The sequence below is a fragment of the Camellia sinensis genome, chromosome 1 (genome assembly GCF_055761805.1).
Source record: "Camellia sinensis isolate YWXY chromosome 1, ASM5576180v1, whole genome shotgun sequence".
NCBI lineage: Eukaryota > Viridiplantae > Streptophyta > Magnoliopsida > Ericales > Theaceae > Camellia > Camellia sinensis.
In genome coordinates this window covers 27,007,859-27,027,970 of record NC_138961.1, presented here as the reverse complement: position 1 = coordinate 27,027,970, position 20,112 = coordinate 27,007,859, and positions in this window count along the sequence as shown.

Below are 20,112 nucleotides of genomic sequence, written 5' to 3'. Positions count from 1 at the left end.
CTTTGGCTTTACAAAAATTTCACAACAAGAATAAGAGCAAAACTACTCTTCATCAAAACATATCCACGCCCTTAGCTCGGCGGGATCACCACATCCTTTCCTGCACCAAAGTCCCATAGGGGTGAGCATAAAGCCTAGTAGAGAATTCTCACAAAGTATATACAGTTATGCAACTCCCAATGTAAAATGCATATGTGATGCCATGCAATGCCTTTATAAGAAAGAAATTCATTTTAACGCTCAACTTGAAACCTTCCATGTTAACAATAGTATTTCACAATCTCAATAATTTCAAAACTTCCATTTCATTTAATCAATAAGGGCTGTAAATACGACACTGGTAATCCCTAGGCTGGTGTCTGCAAGTAGACTCTATAAGTACTACCAAATTGTCATTTTTACCGGTATCAACCGGAAGGCTCGACACCTATCCGCGCGGTTTCTGGTCTTTCACCAAGGACACTCAGGCCAACTTATCAAGTACAACTACACCCCTTATCCGGACTTACCACGTATTTTCCCCATACCATATTTCCATAGTTCTCATTACAATGTAATCTTTCTTAATGTAAATGTTTTTTTCCAACTCTTGCCAAGATGTACAATAATGATAATAAACCAATTGAAAACATGATGCAATAATTAATATTTCATAGTATTTCTCGATTTTCAAAATATCATCACAACAATGACAATCAATCCCATTTCTCATTTCTTCTTTCCAAAACTAATTCACAAGATGCCCTTGTTGTCACGACCCAAACCCGCCCCTATAGGTTTAGCATCGTAACCGGCCAGTAATCCTTGGATTACCGAAGGCCTCTGAACAGATAAGCATATAATAAGGGGGCTAGCGGAAGCAAGTACATAAATATAGTTGTCCAATGAGTTGTGCTGACTTATATGAAACAGAATATTTAAAACTTTATATACATAGTCAAAAGTCAATCATACATTATACCCACACACATTAAAGTACTAAAGTACAACCAACAGAATTACATTAAGTCAAATAGATATACATGACCAACAGAACTTGAACACAGGACACTTCGGGATCCTCCACGTGAGGCACAATGGCTGGCTGACAACCGAACACAGATCCAGACAAAAAGTCTCCAGACTTGAACTCTGGAATGCTCACCTATACATATATATATACAAACAGTGAGCTAAAGCCCAGTGAATAACATTAAGGTAAAGGGGTTAGTGAACGAAATCCGAACATATCATAAACAGAAAACGGATCATAGCATAATCATTCTCATATCAGAACATAATAATGGTACATCCCATAGAACACATCACAGAACGTCTTCCGACTAGAGTAACCGGTTCCGGATACCGATTAAACACATATCACCACAATGACGTGGCTAACGAGATCTCGTAAACTTGTATGTCATGGACCCGCATTTTCATGCCGCCCCCCATGACTTGGGACTATCTATGGATGCCATAATAGATTTCAAACTGGGGATGTTCGTTCACGTAAAACAGATATCATAACAGAAATCATAGCTTCTCACATGTCATTTGGAACATAATTTCATATAAACGTATCTTTACGATAACGTTACTCACAGTGGTTCTCGCAAACGATTAATCAATCTTCAGATGTTGACCTACAATCACAAAAGTACATAACACAACATATCTCATTATTACACGTTCACATGGCCAACACAGCTTAACTTTCATTACGTCATACTTAGCACATTGATTAAAACACACACACACTTGCAATCTCGGAACTTGGTACATTCTTTTCTTAGTGTGTTTCTAATCCATAACCTCATTATCAAAGCTTAATTAAGGCTTAGGAATGCCTGAGATGCCATGAGGATGCCAAAACATGAGTTGGAACACTTAGGCAAAATTTCTGAAAATAAGGTCCCCGCTCGAGCGTAGACTTTCTCGCTCGAGCGGACATGCACAATGAGAGGGGTCGCTCGAGCACACATTCCTTCGCTTGAGCGATCTGTAAACTTGGGAAAAAGTACTGGTTGGTCTCAATCTACGCTCGAGCTATAACTTCTACGCTCGAGCGGACATGCAAAATGAGGATGGTCGCTTGAGCGCACATTCCTTCGCTCGAGCGATTTGTAAACGACATGAAACTTCTGGGAGCTTGCAATTCACGCTCGAGCGGACTTTTGGTCGCTCGAGCGGAGTGCACGCACTCAGAGTGGTCGCTCGAGCGTAAACTCCCACGCTTGAGCGTGGATGCAAATTCTGGAATTTCCAGATTTGATCACCAAGCTCAAAACTCGAATTCAACCATCCAAAACACATCTCTTGGGCCCCAAAACTTGAGATAACATAGTAAACTTGTAAAACATGAAGAATTTAGGATCATTTCATAAAATCATGGCCCAAGGGTTTGTTAAAAACTCACAATTTCAACTTGAAATTCAATAAACAAACATGCATGTAAAATCTTTTCTTCAAACTTCATGGAACTAGTAAATTGAGCTCAAAGGCTCCATGCATGAGGGAAATCCTTTTCAAAACATGGATTTAAGCTTTAAAATATGATGAATTACACATGCATGTGCCAAATAACTCATGATAACAACATAGATGCCCAAAATCAAACTTAACATGTCAAAACTCCATGTATTCATGCATGCATGTATGAATGGTAACTCAAATCTTCATCCTAGGCTCAATATACACATTTAAACTCACAATCTACATGTTAATAACTTAGATTCATAAATTTAGGAGTTGAATTCATACCTATAGTCCTGAATTAGTCTAGCTCTTGCACAAAATTGATGAACTCTAGTAAAATCTTCAACTTTTTCTTTAATCTCTCATTCCCTCTCTCTAGAATTGCATTCTCTCTCTCAAGATGAAATCTCAGATTTTTCCACTCAAGGGAAATGAAGGGAAATGAGCTCAAAAGAGCTAAATGTGATGCATATATAGTTATGATGATATAATGCATTAATTGGGACATTAGGCTAACCAAACACGACCTAATTAATCGTTCTAAATCAATTTTTAATAAAATTTGCCACAAGGTTCTAAAAATTCCAAATAACATATTAATGTAATCAATTTCGGTTTCGGATGCCGATAAGGCTTTCAATTTACATATTAAAGTGGAAAATCCAAACAGGTATTTCTACAGGCAACAGATAGAAAGCCAAATATCATGCAAAATACAGAATAAACACATAATTTATTTTAATCCTCTCATTAGCATCATTAATTACGGATTAGTGGCTAATTACGGATCGGGGTTATTATACTTGTGCCATCCATTTATGGCAACAACAACTCTCACCATGCATAAACCATAATAAGTTAGCCTCTTCGAGGCAAAACAAGATGTTCTCAACATAATTCCCATGGTTTACAATTTTAACATTTCATGGTACATAATCATTCATCATTTTCCAACAACACATGTTCAAGTAATTTAACAAATAGGTTATAATAGCATCTCCTTCATCTTCATGACACAAAATAGTATAGGATTTCATAAGTATTTTCATGTTTTCCCAAAATCCCCAAATTCTAGGGTTTTTCTTCAAGACAACCACCTCTCATTTCTTGGTGAAAACCCTCATCAAATCATTTTTCTTAGATCAACAAGATGGAACCCTCAAAGGTTGCCCAAAATTTTGAAAGTTTAAAGAAAAACCCTCTTTTGAAGAAAATCTTTACATTTTTGAAATCACAAAGTTGAAATCATCAAAACTAGAAGAAAACTCTTAAATCATCATCACAATAGCAAAACTAGCATATATAACTCAAGAATCCCTACCTCAAAGTCTTGAGAAGATGGAGAAGAGAAACCCTAGTTTAGATGGATGATCCTTCACTTAACACCACACCAAGAGGAGCCCTAGTTCTTGAGCTTCAAGATTTGGAGGAAGATGATGAAGATCTTGGCCCAAAGATTGCAACAATCAAAGGGTTTTAATGATTGAGGAAACTTTCTAGAGAGAAGGGGGAGAAGAATAGGGTCTAGAGTTGGAGAGAAATGAGCAAAATGTGTTATTCATTCAGACAAAAGAGGTATAAAAAACAGAGTTTCGAACTGCCCAATTGGCTGCATGTGCGGCGCTCCTGTTCGCACGTGCGGAGCGCCCTCACTGCTCGTGCAGCTCACCCCACCGCTCGAGCGGCCCACTTTTCCCCGCTTGTGCGTCGATTTCAGAATGCTCACCTAGGTGGTTCAACCCTCACCGCTCGTGTGGCCTAGCCCATCGCTCGTGCAGCCCCTTCCTGCACGTACGGCCCCAGGCCCAGCCACCCAAAATTCCAGCCTCGCTCCCGGTACTCCGAACTCAATCACACACCCCCCGGAACAAGCAAAATTCAACACCGACGGAAATAAAAACTAGAACTCTAATCTAAAGAACCATTTCTGGACGTTCAAATCCAATGAAGATAAAAGAGAAACGAAACTAAGAAAGAAAGAAAGAAAAGGGAAAGGACCCGGTCGTCACACCAGCCCAAAACAGAGCCAAAATAGGTCAAAACAGTGACAAAAACATGCTAAGATTAAGCTACAAAAGCTAGAAAAACATGTTAACATGATAGGCAACTAGGCATGCAAGCAAGACAACAAAGAGGGGAGGCCATCCCCTCCAATTTTGGACTTCAAAAGAAGGTTTTTATCACTAAAAAACCTCTAAAATTCAGTGGTTAAAAGCTCTAAAAAAGATGATGCAAGGGTGGGAAACACAAGGGCAAAGGCCTCCAAAACAAGGTATAAAGAAGGGCTATCAACCCCTCAACCTTTAATGGCCTTAGGACCCAAGCTTTAACCCAAAAAACACTGAGTTTTTACAGCCCAAAATCAGTTTGAAAACATGCTAAAACAAGCTAAGACAATAAGCTAAAACATGGAGCTTTTGAACTAGTAAACAAGCATGAAGAGGGGTGGCCAACCCCTCTATTTTTGGGGCCTCAAAACAACATTTTTAGCCTCTGAAAACCTCTGAAAATCAATGGTAAAAAGGCCCAAAAAAGTTGGTTTGAATGTGATGAAAGATAGCACAAAAAGCTTTACAAGCTAAAGAGCCAAAAGGGGGGACAACCCCCTAACTCAAAAAGGCTCAAACCACCATTTTTAGGACTGAAAAATAGAGGTTTTTGTAGTTGAAAACTAGGCCAAAAACAGTACAAAAAGATGGTGAAACAAGTTATGCAAAACAAGTTTAAAAGGTGAGTCTTATACCTCTTGAAGCACAACACGCTTTAGGCACAAATGAGGCACCAAATCAAGCTAAAAATCACCTTCTAAAGCTCAAAGAAGGTCCCAAGGAATCTCAGCCCAAAGATAAGCAACTTTGGTTAAGGGTTGATAGGAAAACTAAAAGTGTATCTGTACTTGTATGCACAAAAGGGTAAGAGAGAAAGAAATCTAGAGAGAGAATTGTAGAGAGAGAGAGGATTGTAGAGAGAGAGAGGCCCCCAAATCTTTCTAACCTTGAAAACAATAGAGAAGGCCCTCTATATATAGAAAAATGTGGCTTCAAGTCAAAAATATCAAGGTAGAAATATCTAGGGCAGTGTGGAATAGCTGGAGGAGGAATATTTGCAAAATTTGAGCTTTCTGGACACCTGTGGCCAACTGGCCATCACTGGTGGCCGACAACCACCAGTGGTGGACGACAAAAACCACTCTTGGACGACACATGGCCGACAAAGTCCATTTGTGGCTGACACATGGCCGACAAGCTTCACTAGTGCCTGGAAAGCAAAAACTAGTTTCTAGCCCCAACGTCAATTAGGCATATCTCCTTCATTTGAACTCCTTTGCAGGTCATTAAAATTCTAAGTGTTAAAAAAGATATGCCTCTTTTAGTGAAGACTGCTCAGTTCCAGCTCAATCGGATTGATGCCCAACTTCTTCTCCAACTTGGTTTCTTCTCTCATCTTTTCTTTTCTTCAACTCCAACCTCTAAACAAGATATTTTAAAGATGTTTTCAAAGAGTTCACCTCCTTTTCATTCATTTTCACTTTGTCCTTGGTCTATTGAAAAGCGCAATATTTAACGAAATGCAAGCCTTGGAACATTATAGAAACTTTTTCAAAAAATATTTTCAAAGAAAGGGTTTTGAGGTCTAAAATCTTTTTGGTCAAAAGGCTTCGGTCAAAAAAAGGGGGTGTGAGGTTGGGATTTGACGCTCTCCATGCCAAAGAAATCGAACCTTTGTACTGCACAACTTTCATCACCAAGTAAGCTCACCAAGTAAGCAATCAGTGGCGCCCAAGTCTTAGGGCAGTCAAAAATGGGGTGTCTACACCAGGTCGCGTCGCTTCTGTGCACGTCGCCTTATTATGTTTTGCCGACTTTTTAGTTTTTTCACAAAACTCTTTCTTCTCCCTCCGTCTTCTCACTTTTACGAATTCAATTTGCCTCGTCTCTTAGACTCTCTCTCTCTCTCTCTCTCTCTCTAACATTTCTCTTCCAAACCGCCATTTTTCAAGCTCTCAGGCTCTGTAACTGCCTTTTTTGTCACCGCCGGCGCACCATTCATTATTTGACTCTAATCGTTCAAGTCGTCTGACTCTGGCGTATCTCACTCTGGCGCCTCCTCCTTCGGCTCCAGTCGGTAAGTCCCTGATATCTATTCATATTTCTGTTCATATTTTTGAATAATTTGTACTGTTCTTTGCCATATTGTTTTACATTGTGTCTGACTAAATGCCTCACATGTTGCCATTGAATCCCCTTTCTATTTTTCACCTATTCTTATGTTCCGATCATCTTGAATCTTCACTATGCTTTGAATTTCATCACTTAAAATGTCAAATGTGCTTGTTTGCGATTTGTGCTGTTCAATCTATCTCTGTCTATGTACAATGTTCGTGGTTCTTGCACACACATACGCACTGTTCATGTGTTTGATGTTTTAACAATTTGTCACTGCTCTTGACTTTTACACACTCACAGATACCTATTCAGTGTTCTTGAATCTCTGTTACTTTCTTGAGTTTGAATCATGTTTTTTTTTGTTTCTCTTTGACTTGTTTTCCAGATTCTTACCTTCGATTCTTGTTTCTGTAGTTCTAGATTTGGGGTTTGCTTTAGAAACCAAACACTTAGGTAAAACTGAAACAAATCCTCCTCAAATCTTCAAAAACCCTAGCTCTAGTGCTTGTTTAGGATTTAGTCGAGGTCTTTAGAACCATACCAGCCACTTTCTCTAGAAATCTTACTCTGACTTCACTAAGCCGACATCATGGGTATGTTTAGGAGGAGAGTAGACACCCAAGAAAAACTAGAGCATTTTAGGTGGGAGTTATCTATCCTAGCTGACGTCTATTTGAGGTTAGCTAGGGAGGAGGACTCTATCATGCCTGATGGAGACTCCATGCCTTTCCCTATTGTTGCATTCATTGAATGTGGATTTCGGTTTCCCCTAGACACTCTCTTTTGAGAAATCCTTCACTATTACAAACTCAACCCCATGCAACTTGCCATAAACTCATATAGGGTTATTAATAGCATAATCGAACTAGCACACCGAGAAAATGCTAGGATCACATTAGTCGACATCCAATTCTATTATACCATGTGTGGCCTTAAGTCTGAAAAAGACTACATATATTACCTTAAGCCCAGATCCACTGCCTTCAAACTAATAGCCGACCTCGCAGATTCCAACAAGGGTGCTGGAGATGATTACTTCATCGTCTCGAGCAACTGGAAGTTTGCACCTGATAACGATCTTCATCTCTATCCTCTGCGTCGATCAATTTTTAAAGAGGGTGATGGTAAGATTTAGTCATCCTACTGTAATTCCATTTTGGTTAAGGCTTGCCAACTCATTCATCTCTACTAACAATTGCTTTTTGCTTTCTACAGTTCTTCCTCAGCCAACGAAGGGATTTCAGTAATCATACATCCTCAACCGAGATCTAAAGAAGCTCTTGGATCTCCTTATGCAGAGACATAAGGCCCCTCTACTGTTGAATTATATGCCCACATACAAGTTGGCTTTGTCCGACGTCCCTTGGAGAAGTCAAACTCCATCGTCTGCCTCAACCCCTCCAGTCACTTCTTTACCAAGAGCTGATCAGGCTTCCTCTTCAAATCCAGTTGAGTTGCCATCAACCTCTGCCCCCTAACTTATCCCGATATCCTAGCGCCAACGCCGACGTCGTGCCCTAGCAAATGGTCCAGCCGGCAGAACTCGTAGCCTCAAATGCCAAGATTCTGAGACGTCGGCTTACAATCCAGCCAATCCCCTAATCACCTTTCCAGCAATACACTTCAGCACCAAAGTAACCGTTGCTGCCATTGCCGACAAAATAGGCCACAAACCAACCGTCGTTGAGGATCTTCTTGCCAATATTCCTAGGGTTGTGACTGTGCAGTCCTCCTCCTCTCCGTCTCAATTAAAGCCGAAGCAAAAAAGAATGAAGAAGGCCAAGGCTAAGGCTACAGTGACTCAACTTGAATCTAAGGACACTGTGCCAATCTCCAAGCTAGCCGAGATTGAGAAGAACATTACTACTGTCGAAAAGAGGCCAGTTGAGGGGGCAACAACTGATGCTCCACCATCCAAGAAGCCGAGGTTGGATTGCCCAGAGGGTAGCAGCAGTTTCCCTCGCAATATGACCTGGGCGCCCGAGGTCATGGTGGGGGACAGGTCGTTAACAACTGGTGATAGTGCAATCAAGAGCGTTGAAGTCGACGTCGCCCTCTCCACGATCGTACTCCTGCCCAAAGATATGAATCATATGTTTGATCTCCATGAGTACGGGAACTTCGACCTAATGATGCAGCACTTAGTCTTGGTAAATTTCTTGTTTGTACCTTTTTTAGCTTTCTACTACTTAGACAAAATCTTTACTAATTTGTCTTACTCCTTGCAGGCTGTCTAGCATGCGCATTCATACGCGGTCAAGACTGAGATAACGAGGAAGGAGTTGGTAAAGAAAACCAAAGAAGCTACCAAACTCCTCTCTTCGTTCAACCACGATGAGGTCAACAACCGAAGTCTGCTGGATCAAGCAAAGGCTGAAGCTAAAGCCAAAAATACTGATGTAGCTGCCGAGATCTACAAAGCCGAGGCTAAGGCTGCCAAGGCCTTCTCAGCGGAGTTGGAGGCCAAGTTAAAGAAGGCAATTGACTCGAAGGAGGCCGAGGTTAAGGCAGCCGACGAAGAAGGCCAAGCCGCCGTCTGCGACCAATACAAAGAGCAAGTCAATCTAGCTTGCAACCGAGGTTATTACCTCAGCTGGATGGCTGTAGACACCCCATTTTTGACCGACTGCAAGGCTCAAGCGCTTTGTCCGGTACCGTCGATGATGAAAGTGGTGTTGTGCGTAGTTCGAGTCTCAATGAAGGGGCCATGTTTAAGCTCCAAAACAATACCAAACCTCCCATATTCCCACTGATCATACCCAAGAAATCAATTTTGACACATTATGCCACCTTATGCTAAGTTTGAAGCAAAAAAATAGGGGAACACATTGAGGCCTAGTCGTGCCTTATTGAGGGCCGGGTGTTGCTATTAAAGGCTGGTTGTGCCTTAGTAGCAAGAAATACTGTTCTGGGCGGGAGCCCGCCAGCTGTCCATTTTTGAAGATATTTATAACCCCTCTTGCTCAAATTCTATAAAAACGACCATATATCTCTGTTTTGAGGGTTGAACTTATACCATATAAATCTTCATACCTTGGCCTAGGAACCTTGATTGAGCCTTAAACACCATAATTCAAGCTTTAGAGTGTGTTAAGACTTGGTTTGAACCACAAGCAAAAGCTTACTTCTTTGAGAGGTATAAGCTTGTTATCCTATCTTTTGCTTCTTGTTCTTTCATTTGCTATATAGTTCTTGTAGTTTTATGTTGCTTTGATTCTATTCTAAGTGTTTAAGTTTGGGTTTGGAGAGCTACCAAAAGGATAGAGAGAGTTTACACTCTTTCTACACCTTTACCTATAGCTCAAACCCTTACTTTTACACTCTTTTTCTTTATTCTCTACATTGATTTTCAGAGTTTAAAAAGAGTTAAAAATCATGCTTTGGGGTTTCAAAACTAGAGGGGTTAGCCACCCTTCCTCGTTCTTGCTTAGTAGTCTTATTTCTTCTCTTTGCTGTTTAGCTTTTTAGGCTTTTTTTATGCACTTTTAGCCACTGTTTTCATCTGTTTAGGGCTGTTTTAGGGTTGTCTTAAGTTATTTAAATAGTTCATGCTTTGATTAGATTAGTTGTTGTCACATAAGTTTGCCTACATAACTTGCTGTGTATTGTTCTTGGCTTTTCTTTAACTCATTTCCATGTTTAAGAACCTCATTTTAATAGTCAACTTGCCATTCATCTTTTTCCTTTGAGAGTCGTTTCAATCAGTTGACGGTTATTCAAAACGTGAACTAGCAATTTACGCTTAATGACTTAATCTCTACGGAGGTTCATTGCCAATAATGTTGTCCCTTTTTCATGTTGAGAATCACCTCCCATTTGACATATTTCTCGTTTAGTGGACGTAATCTCTAGTGGACGTAACAATCATCTTGGACTTGATGGATTAAAGGATGGCAACGACTAATGAATTTGGCTTAAAATGAACCAACTCACATAAAGAAAATGAGTTATATTGCTTGGGGTTCGGCCCGATGTTATGCTGAATTCATTGTGTCAAGGGTTGTCTTACATTAATTCATGATGTTTCGGATAAACCTTGAGGCATCTCGACCTCCCTCTTTGAGTTCACTCTATGATAGGAGAGAGGGGTAGTTGTTGTTCATTTCATTTATGGATTTTTTGTCCAAATTGTACATCGAAATCATCAAGCAATCAATTTGCTCATTGATGGTTTTTGGAAATAATTTTAACCTTCTCTCAAGGCTTTCCCATGACAAAGAAGTGTAAGAGGGACAAACAGAGTCCAAAACACTCTGTCTGCACTATTTTCACTTTAGAACACAAAACAGAATTTGGCATGAAATTGAGTCACGACCGGCCTTCTGTAGGCTGGGCCGGGCTTCAGCGAGGGCTGGCCAGTCATCAATGTTTGGTCAGCAATGTATTTTTGCAGAAAACAGAAGGCAGTGGCTGAAAGTGAAACAGAGCAAGCCAAGGTAGAGAGTGCTATTTTTGGACCTTGTGCATGCAACCTTTGTGTATTGATGCTCCGTGCATTGTTGTAATGAATTTTTTTTTATTTTTTTTTATACTTAGTCTTGTTAAATATTAATATTGTAATTAATTAATTTATTATTAATATTGTTTATTTGTAATTGTTATAGTTAATTAAACTTAGATAGTTAGATTACTTGTCATGGTTATCCTTGTTGTAATAGTATAGTTAGCTAGGTAATTCTTTAATTTATTCATTCAGTTTTGTAATAAGTAGTTTAGTTCAGACTTTTGGACTTTGATTCACACCCTTTTGCATGAGGGCAATTATGTAATAAGTTGTATGTCTTCCAACCCCACGTCTTTCTCTTTTTTACTTACTTGCTTACGATGGTTATTATAAGGCATCATGTCTTGTTTAGCATTATTCATGCTTGGATCTATTTGTCTTGCATGCATCCAAGGCTTGGCTCATCATGCTAACCCAATATCAAATGTTCAAAATTCATTACTTGAATATATGTTTTATTGCATGTCTTGAATGGAATCATATGTCATGCTTATAGTCGAGCCTATAAAATGTATAATGTATGCGTTACATTAGTCATATTGCATTAATTAGGAACATGCATATTTTTCTAATTATTTTGCTTTGTTTTGGCTCGAAGTACTAGGTGAGTAATTTTATGTTTTAGCATTTTGCAATGAATGTTTGTGTTACCATGTCAAAACATACTTTCATGAGGCTAATTGCTTAAATGATATAACTATTTGAGTGCCTATAGATGAAGGCTAGTTGCTTGAATTGGAATAATTTGAGTAATAATTATATGCGATCACTTTTTCATGTAGTAAATTCACAAAACAATTTCAAAACAAAACATGGAATCAAATGTTCCAATTCTTGCAAATATTAGTCTATACGTTGTGTGCGCGTCGCATAGTAAATGTTAGTCTGATAACCGAAACAAGAACATATATTGTAAATGAGAATCACATCATGATTAGTAGAGGTCGATCTTTAATCGGGCGAGTGGGGTGCTCAATTCATAACCTTCCCCTCTCGTACCTAAGTTCCCGAGCTGAGACATTTTGGTGATGACGGATAAGTGTCCTTTGGCACGAGTCTCAGGTTTCCAAAATTTTCTAAAAATATTTAGGTAGCGACTTTGAAATCTGGCAAAGTAGTTCATTTTTGGCATTTTTATTCAAATCAATTTTCCAAAAGAATTGCCAAATTTGAAATCTTTTTGTGTTTCCACTGTTTCACATTGCACTTGTGAAATCAGATTCAGAACCGCGAGAGTCCGAACTATGGGCTAGTCGTATCCGAAAGGAGCACGAAAAGTCAAGCTATAGTTTCTGGCGACTCTGCTGGGAATTTAGAGAACTTGACTTGAAACTCATAATGTGAAATTTTATATACAATTATATATTCTTTGCATTGCATTTGCATTGGTGCACTTAAGTCACTATGAGAAACTGGGCTTAAAGTTTGTGAATTTGCTACTTGACAAAGTGGGCTTAAACATACATTTATTGAATCATTCCAATTCAAACAACAAGCCTTCATCTACAGGCACTCAAACAATTTAACAAGTAAGCACTTAGCTTTATGGCAAACATGCTAGTCATGGCATCAATCACACTCATGCAAGTATGCTAAAGTACTAAAAACTCACCTAGTACTCCAAGCTAAGATAAAACAAAAGAGTTAGAAAAATGCATGATTCCTAACTATGCGATATGACTAATGCAACATATACGAAGAATGCAATTAATAGGCTCGGCTACTAATATGACATATGAATCGATTTAAATAGCATGTGGTCTAAGCACGTATTCAAAGAAGTATTGAAATGACAATGCAGTTAGAATGATTCGCTGAGCCTCGGTGCATGCAAGACAAATAGATGGATAACTATTTGAAACATGATATGCTATTTGAAACATGATGCTCCTAATCTAACCATCATAAGCGGATAACTGAAAGGGAGAAAGACGTAGGGTTGGAAAACATACACATTATTACATTACGCTCTCACGAAGAAGAGTCTGAATGAATAAACTAGTTAAGCTAAACTACTTAACTAAGTATTACAAAACTTGAATAAATAAGCTAGCTATCGAAGCTAATTAAATATTACAACAATAAACTAATTTAACTAGGCTAAGCTAATAAAATACTTACAACATACACTAGTTTAATTAATCTATCTAAACTAATTAAATAAGCACAAAACAAACTAATTAGCTACAACTACAAATAAATGACCAATTGCTAATTAAACTAATTAACTAGTCCTGGGAAGTGGGGAAGGCCCATGCATGCTCGGTTTTCACCTGAAGAATGTCCACTGTTTGCTCTCGAAAGCCTCTGTTGCACAACCTTTGCACTATTTTTTTCTCTTCCAGATCAACTCTGCTCTATTTCACAAGCATTCTGCTCAAAATTAACTGGTGGCTGGCAGGCCAGAAGTGAGTGGTTGCCAACCACTGATGGCTTGCCGGCCAGTAACAGTGGCCAGCCGATCACTGGTGATGCACAATTCCATGCTACAACAAAGAGCAAACAAGGCAAAGAGAGGGTATTCTCACAGGTTGCTTGTGCTCTGTATCCCTCCTTATCATCAAAACAAGCTCAAATAAGTGATACACTTGGTTCCAAAACCATCAATCAAGCAATTTCATTGCATAATGGCTAAAGAACCGAGGTATACAAGTTTAATAAATGCACAAATAAGACCAAAATCCATCACCCTATCATGCATGATCAAGGGCAATGGTGACCTTAGAAAAATTAGCACATTTCATCACTTTAAGTATGAAATGCCCCAATTTTCTTTGTGTTCAAATTAACATCCGATTTGAAGACACCAAAAAGACAACCAAATGCTTATCTTGCACAATTTTAGTTTCAACTTTTATTTACTCATTTTAGATTACCAACCATTCTTTAACCAATTAAGTCCATTGGTGAGTAAGTCCTCTAAAAGAGAAGGAAGTGTCAAACAAAAGGTAGTTTAACGCAAGAGAGAAGTGTCATGGCGTTGATAATGAACCCTCAAAAGAGGATTAAACCATTAGGCATGGACCTTAATCACAAGCTTAAACAATCCTAAGGTTGAAACAACCCTCAAAGAAAATGAAAAGTCAAGAAATGAGAGAGGTTGCAGAGATTTAATAAGTGCTGAAAATAGGTGAGAAAAGCTTTAAAACATTCAATCAACTCAAACAAGTGATGTCTAAAGGCCTAAAACATCAAGCTTGTGAGGACACTTATACTAGAAGCATGCAAAACAAGACTCAAATGCACTAAATAGTTAAAATAGAGACAAAAAAAGTCCTAAATTGAGCCTAAAACATGCTGAAATTAAGCTACAAATGGCTAGAAAAATAAGCTAACAAATAGAGCTAACTAGGCTAGCAAACAAGACACAAGGAGGGGAGGCTAACCCCTCCAAATTTGGACTTCAAAACATGATTTTCACCACTGAAAAATGCTCTAAAATTCAGTGTTTAAAGGCCCAAAAAAGATGGTTTGAAAGTGGGAAACAAATGTGGAAAGGCCTTACAAACAAGGAATAAAGAAGAGTGAACCACCCCCTAACCTTAAATGGCCTAAAACCACCAATTTCAGCCCACAAAAACAGAGTTTTTACAATCCAAAATTAGCCCAAAAACAATACAAAAAAGTGCTGGAATGAAGACAAAAGTAGCTAAAATAACAAGGTAAAATATTGAGCAATTAAGCTAGGAAACAAGCACAAGGAAAGGAGGCTAACCCCCTCCATTTTCGGGACTTCAAAACATGATTTTTAGCCTCTGGAAAACTCTAAAAACTAGTGGTAAAAATCTCAAAAAAAAGTTGACAAAGAGATGGGAAACACAAGTGGAAAGGCTTAGAGAACAAGGTTCAAAGAAGGGTTATTAATCCCTCTACCTTTAATAGCCTTAAACCACAAGCTTTAGCCCCAAAAAATAGTTGAAAAACACTTCAAAATCAGCAAGAAAAGATAGAAAAGAAGTAGTGCAAAGATGCTCAAAATTATACCTCTTGAAGAGGAATAACACTTTTGTTCACAAACCACAAGTCTTTCACTCTTAAAGGCTGAAATTCAGACTCAAGAATCTCAACAGGGAGAGCTCCAATATTGGTTTAGGAAGTGTAGAGAGAGGGTGTATAGGTTATTAGATAGAGATAGAGAGAGAATTCCAAGTTTTGGAACTTTTAGAAATTTTTGTAACCTTAAACCATAAGGGAAGGCCTGGTATATATAGAAAAACAGCCCCTCAGGTCGAAAATATCAAGCCTGGAATAGCTGGAGCTTTTGGGGACAGTTGGCACAAAATATCTAGGTTTTTCATCAGTGCCGGCAGGCTAGAAATGTGGCCTGCCGTCCACCAGTGATGGCATGTTGGCTACAAAAAATCTACTTCCAAGCCCGGCTTCAAACGGGCATCTCTCCTTCATCCGTACTTGAATTTAGGTCATTCTTGAGTCTAAATTGAAGCCCCAGAAGTCTAATTTCCAATGAAGGTGTTCTTACATCTAAATTCTAAGTGTGAAAAGAGATATGCCTATTTTAGTGAAGGTTGCTCAGTTCTCTCTTAACTAGATTGATGCCTAACTTCAAACAGTCATACCTCCCTCATCCGGACTCGACTTTAGGAGATTTTTTGAGTCTAAAATGAAGCCCCAGAAGTCCACTTTCTAATGGTGGTGGGTTCACAACTAAAGTCCAAGTGTACAAAAGGATAGGCCTGATTTGGTGAAGGCTACCCAGTTTTCTCTTAACGGTTACATGCTCAACCATTTCCCCAACTAGTTTTCTTCCCTCTCCTCCAATTTTCTTCAAATCCAAACCTCTAAATAAGATGTTTTAAATATTTTTCAAAGATTTTACCTCCCTTTCATTTATTTCCATTTTGTCCTTGCTCGGTTTACCGAAAAGTGCAACATTTAAAGAAATGCAAGCCTCGGAACATTGTAGAAACATTTTCAAAATTATTTTGAAAGAGAGGGTTTTAAGGTCTAAAATAGTTTTGGTGAAAATAATTTTGGTCCAAAATGGGGTGTAAGGTTGTGATTTATAAGCTCTTCTTGCTGAAGAAATTGAACGTTTGTACAGCGTAACTTTCATCATCGAGTGATGAACCTGAGGCGCCTAAGTCTTAAGAACGGTCAAAAATGGGATGTCTACAGTTTGCCATCTACTATTCCTGGATGGTTTACCAAAGGCTTGCCCAAAAGCTTACCAGAAGGCTGACCGGTCATGGGCTCTGCCATGTTAGAAACACAACCCTTGGATCTGGATTACCACTGTACCGTTTGATCCTCCTTTCACTTCTCGGTGTTAGGTGTGAGAGGTATATTAGGTAGTCTTGCTGAGGTACCCCTTTTTACCAATTGACCTAACTGCATATAGTCTGCCTTAGTGACATTTCAAACATAGGACAGGATGCCCTCCTATTTACTAGGCTATTGTGATACCATTTGTTTGAATAGTAAAGATGTAGATCACTCCAAAAGCTAGGATAGGGAAACTCTAACCTTTTACAAGGGTGTTTTGAGTACTTTTGTGCAAAATGTGAAATCTTTGGCAATGCGTGATGTAACCCTTGGAGAGTCTTACTCTTGAGGAGGTTCTTTTCAAACCTTGAGGGTCATATCAAAATCAAAACTTGGGTCAAAATCCAGGGGTTTGTGTTTGAAATGGTGGAAACATACCAGAACTAGAACCAGAACCAGGGCCAAAAGTTATATCTTACTTTGTTTTAACCAGCATACCCAATATCCTGATCTGATGGGGCATTTGTTTTAAATGCTACGTTTGTCTGAGCCAAAGAAGGAGTAGTACCCTACTCAGCAAAGGCCTAACCTAATCTAACCCGGAAAGCCTTAATCCATCCCAGTCCATCCAATCCCAGAAAAACCCACTTAGCAAAGGTCCAGTCCATTTGATCCCCAATGGCCAACTCAAAAAAGATCCTTCCAATACCAAAAGACCCATTCCAAAAAGCCCAATCCAGTGAAACCTGTCTAGACTAATCCAATTCAGATATATCAAGTATAAACCGGGTCGAAATCCTTGTTAGTCAGCTCTCAGCTTACACCCATCTATTTTTCCAATTACCAACTTAGCAGTTCCGCAGTTTCGAGATGGCTTAGAGTCTAGAAGAAGTTATGGCCATGATAACGACCCTAAACCAGAGGATTGCCATACAGGATAAGACCATGTTCGAAATGCAACGCCTATCTAGGGCATCTACCACACATCTAATCCCGAGCCCCCAGCCGAACTTTGACCCACCTCCACTAGCTAAAGATTTGCAAGGACTAGATCCTCGTGAAGGCTTGGCTCAAGCTCGAGTTTTCAAACCCTTGGTGCAACCTAATGAAGGGCTTTTTTCCCTTGATATTAATGAGTTTGACCCGACCTTGTTAAAAATTGCTAACCTTGAGAAGCAATTCAAAAAGGCACAAGGAATTAGCTTCATTCCCGACATTGAGGATGAGTACACTGAGGCTGCCATAAGGCCTCGACTGGCACTGACCGTCAAATCTATGCGAGTATGGCACATCAAGCGGTGTCTCGACCTCTGGCTCGGGGGCAAGTGTCGGGAAATAGGCACATATCCACAGCTGTGAAAGGCAAGACAGTGGCAGTTAGAATACAAAATATATAAAAAATACAGAATGCAGAATGCAGAATGCGGAGTACAGAATGTAATGTGTGCTATGTGTGGAGTGTGCAGTGTACAGGTAATGAAAAGTAGAAATGTAAATCAAAAGGGCAGAATGTACCCCCAGGCTCTCCAATAGCCACCTACTATGTTCCCGCTCATGTGGGAGATCGAGCTCATATAGCAATAAAGGGTAGCAAGGCCAGCACCGCCCCAATCGAAGTGCCGAACCTGGGATAGGTCAACTAGAGCACTCAGAAGATGTAGTCCGACCGTGTTCCCCTTATCAGAGAACAATGTGGTCCCAAGAAGGAACATTAGGAATCCCCGAGCGTACTGCTCCGTGGCCTCAATAATCTCGGGCACAGTCCCTCTGTACTGCTCTATGAACCAGGTGTATCTGACTGTGCTTGATGATCGGTAGATCGGCAGATGGGCTCCAAGTAGATAGGTCTATGCTGCCTCCCACTCACCCATATCGGAGTCATATAGGATCGGTCGATTTCCCACCTCGAGGCCTGTCAACATAGCAATGTCGTACGAGGTCATCGTCATGTCCCCGGTAGCTAAGAAATTGAAGGAGTTGGTGGTGTCCCACCATCTCTCTACTAGTGCACCCAAAAGGGTCCTACTCGCTGCAAGACGCGATAACCCCATGCAAAATAGGCCGAACCCTGCCTCATCAACAATCTGTCAAACACCGTCAGGGAGCTTCATATACCAATCCCTCGCGATGATCGATCCATATCCCCGAGTGGAATAGGAAGCTACCTGTGTTCAAAATGAGCAGAAATGCAGCATGTGAGCTGTGTTCAGAATGAGCAGAAATGCAGCATGTGAGTTATGTTCAGAATGAGCAAAAATGCAGCGTGTGAGTTATGTTTAGAATGAGCAAAAATGCAGCATGTGAGTTGTGTTCAGAATGAGCAGAGATGCGGTGTGTGAGTTGTGTTCAGAATGAGCAGAGATGCAGTGTGTGGGCTGTGTTCAGAATGAATAGAAGCGTTGTGTATGTAAATGTGTTCAGAACAAGCAGACGAAATACGGAGCAAAAGCATGAATTGTGCAAGAAATGTAAAGTGCATCGCAGAAAACGTGAGAGTGCAGTATGTACCTCGAGCGCGTAATGAGACAGGTGAGACTTCGGCTCTTGCAATAGAAGATCTACGGGGGCGCGCCGTGCAAACCCGATAAAATGGCGAGCTGTGCTGGGTGGCAAAATATGTACCTCAGGATGATATGTCGTAGGATCAAAGGGCCGAGTCCTAGGCAGCAGTGGAATGATGTCAAGCTCCTCCTCCATCCCTGGAGAGCCCTCGTCGTATGGAGCATTGTGGCCATCTGAAAAGAAGGTGAAAGATGAGCAAAAATGAGCAAAAAGTGCCAAAAGTCAACAAAGGTCAACTCTCGGAAGGAGAGAAAAAAAAGTCAAAAAGTCAAAGCCCGAGAAACAGGCGCCAAACTCAAGACAAACTTAGGGGAAACATACCTCAAATAGTGAAAATGGCGGAAAAAGGTGCGAAAGCAAGATTTGTTCGGTTCAAAGTGAAGGAAACCGAAGAGTTTTTGTGAATCAACTTCGCGTGGGGTGTTGGAAAACGCGTGTGAAACCTGGATCTAAGAGGAAAAGAGGTCTAAGGAGGTAGAGGAGTGATTTTCGGCCTTGTATGTTTGAGTATTTGTGCTTTGGAGTTGTGTTTTTAAAGACCCAAACCTCAAAAGAACAAACTGCCCCGAAATCTGCTAAACTAGTCGACCGACCAGCTTTTCTGGTCGACCGACCACCTATGTGGTCGACAGGTGATTTTGGTGGTCGACAGCTCTCCATGGTGGTTGGTGGGGTCCCACTGTCATCCCTGTGTATTTTTATGTTGATTGGAGTCCTTGGCCCTCTAGAAAGTCCCAGAACAATTCACTTTTCAGCTAAAAAGTCCCCGCGGGAATTTGAAATCACGTCTCCGATGCGTGACTCATCTTCAAGTATTCGTGAGCAAAGTGTATCCTTTTTTAATACATTGTCACCCCTCCGAGAGGTAAATCGGAGGTTGTATATGAAACGGCTTTGTGAAGGCATGTTTTCTTCATTCGGTGTTTTGCATTGAATGTACACTTCTTTCTTGATTATATCGCACTTTTGCTTTGCATAAGATATGCATGTTTCCCTTGCATTGTTATGCATGTTTCCCTTGCATTGTTATGCACCTTGTCACTTGCATTGTTATGCACTTTTTGTTTCGCATAGAATATGTATCTCGAAGGTTGCATGGAACATGCATTCAACTCTCTTGTACTCACATGCGTTTGCCTCATTTACATAGAATATGAACTCCTCGCATACACGTAGAACGTGCATTTGGCATTTAAACAC